Source organism: Scylla paramamosain, chromosome 34 (assembly GCF_035594125.1).
Source record: "Scylla paramamosain isolate STU-SP2022 chromosome 34, ASM3559412v1, whole genome shotgun sequence".
NCBI classification, from domain to species: Eukaryota; Metazoa; Arthropoda; class Malacostraca; order Decapoda; family Portunidae; genus Scylla; species Scylla paramamosain.
In genome coordinates this window covers 11,472,720-11,477,719 of record NC_087184.1, presented here as the reverse complement: position 1 = coordinate 11,477,719, position 5,000 = coordinate 11,472,720, and the positions used below count along the sequence as shown (strand labels likewise).

At 38.2% G+C, this 5,000-nt stretch overlaps 1 long non-coding RNA gene across 2 annotated transcripts in view; it reads left to right on the top strand.

The window, feature by feature from the left end:
* LOC135090174 (uncharacterized) overlaps positions 1-5,000 on the top strand; it is a 167,008-nt gene that overhangs the window by 133,739 nt on the left and 28,269 nt on the right. Inside the window, exon 5 of one of the 2 annotated variants that reach the window (XR_010261805.1) lies at positions 1-683. This exon is cut by the window's left edge and continues 157 nt beyond it. The exons of the other annotated variant lie outside the window; for it this stretch is intronic. This is a non-coding gene — a long non-coding RNA (uncharacterized LOC135090174). Of the gene's footprint in view, positions 684-5,000 lie in introns of those variants that run through there. 2 annotated transcript variants of the gene reach the window in all.

The window sequence follows — 5,000 nt, the reverse complement described above, 5'->3', positions numbered from 1 at the left end:
TGGAAAAAGGAAACGAGAAATTGAAGGAAAGTGTGGAAAGAATAGTTAGGGAAGATAAAGGGAGGGAAAAGTTTAAAGTGAATAGCTGAGGAAAGGTAAAAGGGGGAAGGGAAAATGAAGGACAGTATTCTAACTTGAGGAAAAACAGGGAAAACGGAAAAAGAAAGTGTAGAGATGAATCGGAAAAGGAAAACGGAAAGGAAAGTTAAGACGAATAAATGAAAAAAAAGAAAACGGAAAGGAAAAAGTTAGAAACATTAGAGAATAGGGAAAATATTAAAGAATGGGGAAAAAATGGGAAAAAAATGGTTCACGGAAAAGAAAAGTAAAGGAAAAGAGTGCAAAGTCAACAGGTGAAAAGGAAGCGCTTAAGGAAAATAGTGTTGGCTCAGTAGATGGAAAAGAGGAAAACAGTGGGAAAATTTAGGAAAAGAGTGAACAGACGTTATATTACAAAGAGGAAAGCGAAAGAAAATAAATAGCGGACGTACAGAGATTAAATGAAAAAAGAAAATAAAAGGAAAAGAAGGAAAAAGAGGAAAAATATTGTATAAGGAATCGATGGTAAGAAGCAAATCGCAGAGGAAAAAAAATGAATAGGAAAAAGAATATATATGAAAAAAAGAAAACTAAAAAGTAGAGAAAAATATAAACGAAATAAACAAAAAGAAAAAAAAATAAATAACAGGGAAACATTAATGGAAAGTAAAGTGTAGTGAAGTCGATAGATGGAGGAAAAGAAAAACGCAAAGGGAAAGTAAAGGAAAAGATTTAAGTAAAGTGAAGAGGAGGACAGGGAGTGGAAGTGAAAAGGTGGAAATTTGTATTGCGTGCAGAAAAGGAAAAGCGGGACAGGTATTCCTTTCCTCGGTGGACAGGTGTGAGGTGAGCGCATTGGAGAGAGAGAGAGAGAGAGAGAGAGAGAGAGAGAGAGAGAGAGAGAGAGAGAGAGAGAGAGAGAGAGAGGAATAGCTGGACAAGACTAAAAAAATGGTAGGAAATGAGAAATACGAATGGAAAACTAGCCTTGAAATGGGAGAGAGAGAGAGAGAGAGAGAGAGAGAGAGAGAGAGAGAGAGAGAGAGAGAGAGAGAGAGAGAGAGAGAGAATTATAAAATGAGATTAGAAATACGAATAAAAAGAATAAGCTTAAAAGATTTACTGAAAGGAATGGAATCAGGGAGAGAGAGAGAGAGAGAGAGAGAGAGAGAGAGAGAGAGAGAGAGAGAGAGAGAGAGAGAGAGAGAGAGAGAGAGAGAGTTTGTATAAATATTCCACTTACTATACTAAAGAGAGTTAAAAATGGGATAAATTAATCGGTGTCAGTTGTAGAGGAGCAGACAGCATGTAATTATTAGTGGCAGCTGGGAAAGATGGGGCAGCGTTTATCAAGGTCTAAACTTTATCATTACCAGGTGTTCCAAGTGCAGAATTATGGGAGTTTCACCTAAAATTTCACGATAGCTGGTGTGTGTGTGTGTGTGTGTGTGTGTGTGTGTGTGTGTGTGTGTGTGTGTGTGTGTGTGTGTGTCATTTAACCTAATTTTTTTTCTTGTAATTTAACTGTTTTTCTTATTTTCATGAACTATGTTTGTTTGTAATTAAGAGTTTTAGCTTTGTTTTCATGATATTTGTAATTTTTTTCACGTGTTTTTTACTTTATTTTTTTATTTATTTTGTTGTTATATATTTCTAACCATCCTACTTTTTCATATTTTCTGTGTTAAAGGAATTACTCAACTGTGTTCATTCTTGCCCTGACTTTCCTTCTCATTTCACTATTTATGCCTCATCACACTTTTTTTTTCGTATTCCTGATTTTCTTTCCCTATTTCACCTTTACTGTATATTTCTCATCATCGTACGTTCGTATCTTTTAGAGTAAAACAAATTACGCGGATTATTTTTGCTCCTGACGATTTTTCTTCTAATTTAATTTTTTTTTCTCGATTTTCTTTCCTTCTTCACTACTAGTATATATTTCCTATCACACTACATTCCTATCCTTTGAATATTAAATGAATTGCTCCACTATTTTTCCTCCTGGCTTGGTGATCAGTAAATATTCTCATTAATCTGATTCCAATAGATTTCCAATAGTTTCTCTTTTTATTGCTTCTGACATGGCGTGTAATTAATTTCTCTCCATGAAGCGGGACTGAAAGAAGAGGCTAAACTTAGATTCTTCCTCACTGATACAAGATAGGATAAATTTGTAACGATATTATTCTCTCTCTCTCTCTCTCTCTCTCTCTCTCTCTCTCTCTCTCTCTCTCTCTCTCTCTCTCTCTCTCTCTCTCTCTCTCTCCTCAAATTCCATTCCTTTCAGTAAACATCTCGAGTTTTGCTTTTATTTCCTGTGTCCTTTTTCCATTTTTTCCATTTACTATTCTCTCTCTCTCTCTCTCTCTCTCTCTCTCTCTCTCTCTCTCTCTCTCTCTCTCTCTCTCTCTCTCTCTCTCTCTCTCTCTCTCTCTCTCTCTCTCTCTCTCTCTCTCTGAATATAAATAAACTTGGATTTTCGATACGACACGAGTGAGAGAAATTGAAGGCAGCATTTCAATATTGCTGGCCGCGGCGCATCACGAAGAGGAAGAGGAAGAGGAGGAGGAGGAGAAGGAAGGGGAGGAGAAGGGGGATAACGACGACAACGAAGAGCAACAGAAAAAGCAAAAAGGAAAGGAAAGCAAGAAGGGGCAGGTGAACACAGTATAGAACAGTTTCTCTAGAAGGGAGGGTGTGTTGCGAAGGAGCGGCAGGTGAAGGTGCGGTATATTGGTGGCGAGGAGGGAGGGAAGTGAGGGAGAGAGCTGGAGGAGGTAGGGAGGTGAAGAAGGGAGCGAGGGACTGAAGGGGGTAGGGAGGTGAGTAGAGTGAAGAAAAGAGAGGAGAGTAGAAGAGAGGGAGGGACTGAGGAATGACTGCTGAGTATGAAGAGAGAGAGAAGGAAGGAAGTAATTGCAGAGAGAGAGAGAGAGAGAGAGAGAGAGAGAGAGAGAGAGAGAGAGAGAGAGAGAGAGAAACGGATGAATGAATGAAGTAGAAGTTAATAAGATACTTGACAAAAAGTGGAATAAAAGCAATATGATTTAGATGGAACGAGATAGATAAAGGATAATGAAGAGGGAAGGGAGAGGAAGAGAGGAGGAAAATAAGAGGCACGTAGAGAAAGATGAGGAGCTTGAGAGAGGTATTGGAGATTGGAGAGAGAGAGAGAGAAGGGGAAGGAGGAGAGGAAGGAGGGGGTGGTGGAGGGAGGTGGGGATGGGTGGAGGGTTAAAAGTATTGGTTGGCTGGTCAAGGGTTGATAAAGAAAGAGAGGAGGGATGGAGAGAAAGGAGGAGGAGGAGGAGGAGGAGGAGGAGGAGGAGGAGGAGGAGGAGGAGGAGGAGGAGGACATTGCTTGGAGGAAGGAGAGACCGGTTGGACGAGATTTCTTGGAAGTTTCTCTCTCTCTCTCTCTCTCTCTCTCTCTCTCTCTCTCTCTCTCTCTCTCTCTCTCTCTCTCTCTCTCTCTCTCTCTCTCTCTCTCTCTCTCCCGGAACATTAATGTGTCTCATTCTCTATTTTCTCCTCCATTTTCATTTATCTTTCTTCTCCCTTCCTCTCTTCCATCTCTCTCTTCTCCTCTTCCCTCCCTCCTGTCACATTTCCTTTTTCTCTTCTCCTTTGTTTTGTGTCTCCATTTATTAGTTCATACACCCCCTCTTCCTTATTTTTGTATTTTATTTCATTCCTTTGTGTGTGTGTGTGTGTGTGTGTGTGTGTGTGTGTGTGTGTGTGTGTGTTTGAAAGAAAGAGAGAGAGAGAGAGAGGAGATAGTGCGTTCTATGTAATGAATATTCACTGCATAGACGTCTTGAAAAAAAAAAAAAATAGTAATTGAAATATTGGATAGTTCTGATGGATATAAAAACAATATTAGTGAGTGAATAGACAGATGGATAGACTTACATACAAGGATAAGAGTAATAGATTGATGGATAGATGAATAAGAAGGTAATAGATATAGCCTGTTCATCTTTACTTGGCGGGCACATGCTCCGCCCCTTCCCTCTCAGTGACTGCCAATCATATTTATTCTCAGCATTTTGTATGTACGTTGTAATTGGTTGAAGGTGGAGCTTTGTGTATTTATTTTGATTTTTTTTGTTTTTTCTTTCTTGTTTTGATTTTTCTTTCCTTTGTTACTGTTTTCTTTTTCTTTCTTTTTTTCTTTTTCTTTCCTTCTTTATGTATTTTCTTCTTTTTCTCCCCATCTTTAATGATTTTTTCTCCTTTCCTTTTATTTTTACATTTACCTTCATGTTTATCTATCTATATCTACCTTCATTTTCTTTCCCTTTTTCCCCAATCCTTAAAATTTTCTTCCTGTACTTTCATTTACATATCTACCTTTATGCCGAATTGTCTGTTTATATACCTGCCTGTTTGTCTGTATGTCTGTCTGTCAGTGAGTATTTCTTTCTTTCTTTTCCTTTGTTTATTTACTTGTTTGTTTGTTTGTTTGTTTGTTCCCTTCATAAATTATCTATCCTTCAGGTAACATATTCCCACGTACTGTCAAGTTTCCAATATGTGAAAGATGAACGTGTTTATTAAGTTGCACATTTATCAAGTTACTCTTACTTATGTGTCAAATTAATGTGAACTAATTGTTTGCTGTATAATTAACGGAACGGTTGTGTAAGTCATTAAGTATGAAATGCATATAACTTAATGTGTATTGCGTTACATTCTCTCTCTCTCTCTCTCTCTCTCTCTCTCTCTCTCTCTCTCTCTCTCTCTCTCTCTCTCTCTCTCTCTCTCTCTCTCTCTCTCTCTCTCTGAAAACGAAGTAAAAAAGAAAATGAAAGAAGGGTTATATTGCTATATTTCATCTTTTTATTCTTTCTTTCTTTCTTTCTTTCTTTCTTTCCTCCATCCCTCTCTCATTTTTTAACCTTTTTTCTCCCTCTCCTTTTCTCGCTTCTCTGCCCCCAGCCCCCTACACTCTCTCT